Source organism: Canis lupus, chromosome 17 (genome assembly GCF_048164855.1).
Source record: "Canis lupus baileyi chromosome 17, mCanLup2.hap1, whole genome shotgun sequence".
Lineage (NCBI taxonomy): Eukaryota > Metazoa > Chordata > Mammalia > Carnivora > Canidae > Canis > Canis lupus.
In genome coordinates this window covers 11,965,291-11,967,820 of record NC_132854.1, presented here as the reverse complement: position 1 = coordinate 11,967,820, position 2,530 = coordinate 11,965,291, and the positions used below count along the sequence as shown (strand labels likewise).

General features: G+C 48.3%; 1 non-coding gene across 1 annotated transcript; it reads right to left on the bottom strand.

Annotated features, from left to right (window-relative positions):
- Positions 1-263: 263 nt before the first annotated feature.
- Positions 264-336, bottom strand: TRNAG-CCC (transfer RNA glycine (anticodon CCC)). The gene has a single exon. It is a non-coding gene; the product is annotated as a tRNA-Gly (tRNA).
- Between the last annotated feature and the right edge of the window lie 2,194 nt (positions 337-2,530).

The following is a 2,530-nucleotide window of genomic DNA, read 5'->3' as shown; positions in this document are numbered from 1 at the left end:
CAGTCGCCCTACTTTTCTTATTTATTTGTTTGTTTTTTAAAGGTTTTATTTATTTGAGAGAGAGAGAGAGAGAGAGAGAGAGAGAGAGAAAGTAAGGGAAAGGGCAGAGGGATAGGAAGGGGGATAAGCAGACTCCCTGCTGAACAGGGAGCCTGACTCAGGGCTCCATCTCAGGACCCTGAGATCATGACCTGAGCCCAGGCAGACACTTAACCAACTGAGCCACCCAAGTGCCCCTGTATGTTTGTTTTAAATAAGCTCTATGTCCAACGTGGGGCTTGAACTCATGACCCTGAGATTGGGAGTCTCATGCTCTACTAACTGAGCCAGCCAGGCGCTCCTGCTCTACTTTTCTATAGGTCACAATCCTAATTCCATGACCTGGCATTTGAGATTCTCTCTGCTGGAATGCATTTTCCTCTCCCACACGTCCTGGTAACTCTGCTTAACTCCTCCTGGTTCAGGACAGTTTTAGCACCATCTCCTGCAGGCCATCTACTGTGACTGCCCTCACCCCCTCCCCCACCTAACATAGATACCCCTCTTGTCATGCCTCATGGCACTCCACACGTCCCTATGTTAGTGTAACGGTAAATGACTGCCATCTGTCAGAGTGCGAGCCATTGAGGCAAGTGATGAGCTCTCATGCATCTTGGCCCTTCTAGGGTCTGACACAGGGCCAGGTATGGAAGAGTCGCTTCATGGGTGATTACTGCATACTGGAGCAGTGGTGAGGCACTGCTATTCCAAATCCATCTGCCATAGCTCCTACTGGCTTGTCTTCCCACCTCATCCAAAACCTCCCACCTATAAGATTTCATTGAGCATCTACTTTGTATCCTGAGCCAGCCACAAGGGTGGGGATGCAACACAGTCCAATACACATTCACATGCCAGAGATCCTTTTAGTTTCAGTGGAAAGTGGAGTTACTGGCAGGTCATTGACAGCCTTGCAGTACTGGACAAGAGGATGACAGCCTGGGATGGGGAGCCACCTCTTCTGTTTTCCTTTGCCTCACAGAGTCACCAGACAGAGGGACTTCACAGAGGCTCCTATCTAATCATCCCACATTCCAGCTGTGGAAGAGAGACCCAGAGAGGTGGAGTGGATTATCTGCAGTCATATAGGGAGTCACTAGGGATGCTGAAACCTAAGCCCAAATAAATGCTCCTTAAGAAAAAGAAAGTATGGGACACTTGGGTGGCTCAGCAGTTGAGCATCTGCCTTCGGCTCAGGTCATGATCCCGGAGTCCTGGGATCAAGTCCCACATCAGGCTCCCTGCACGGAGCCTGCTTCTCCCTCAGCCTGTGTCTCTGCCTCTTTCTCTATGTTTCTCATGAATGAATAAATAAAATCTTAAAAAAAAAAAAGTATGGGCACCTCCCACTCCCCACAACACACACCAAGAATGCAAGCAAAGCTTCAGTTCATGAGAACCAACCATATTTTCTCTTCTCTGTACTCTTTCTTCAAGAGGTCACAATTGAATTGCATTATCTCTTTTTTTCTCTCTCTCTTTCAGCCAGTGATTGTTCTTTAAGCACCTTTCAAGCTCAAGGCGTGCTGGGCACAGTTGAAGATTCAAGAGAAAACCCCACTCTTGCTTTTCAAGCTGCAGGGTTAAGGCACATGTGCCTGCACGGTAACCAAGAATGCAAGGGAAATGCCAAATGGGTGGTTCAGGCAAGGAAGACCGTTTGCAAAAACTTCACAGGAAAATGCCCCAACGAGAAATTTAGTCAGAAAAGCAACTCCGGGGAGATCCCTGGGCTCCACTCAATTCCCAACCATGATCCACCCCCTGCCAGTGGCCATACTGTGCCATCTGACTTCACTGGCGACCCTGTTAGCTGAAAAAGCATAGAAACAACTCAGTGAGATTAAAAACTGGAATTGCTTGTTAGAATTTCTCCTAGACCCATGCTCTTCCAGGAGGATGGGATGCTGATCTTCCCCGGGGCCTGTGAGGCGCCCACGCCTGTCACCAACACTCCCCGCGTGGACAGGATGAATGCATGCATTCTCCTCACTACTTTTCATATTGCAGAGCTTGAATCTAAAAGGAGTATCTCCCAAACTGTTCATTGTTCTTTTACTAAGGTTTTCTTTTTTAAAAAACGAAGATTTTATGTATTTATTTGAGAGAAAGGGAGAGCATGAGAGAGATCACAAGCAAGAGGGAGGGGCAGAGGGAGAAGCAGATGCCCCGCTGAGCAGGGAGCCCACTGTGATAGGGGCTCAGGTGGGGCTAGATCAAGTGGGGCTTGGTCAGGTGGGGCTCCATCCCAGGACCCCGGGATCGCCACCTGAGCTGAAGCCAGACGCTTAACTCGCTGAGCCACCCTTCACTAAGCTTTTGTATTAAAATATAACATACTTACAGAAAAGGGCACAAGTCATTAACTGAACGAATTTTCCATACAGCAAACACACCCATGTATACAAGCACCTAGATAAGACACCTGAACATTCTATGCGCCCCAGAAGCTCCTTCTGGTCACTACTACCCAAGGTTAGCACTGTGTCCT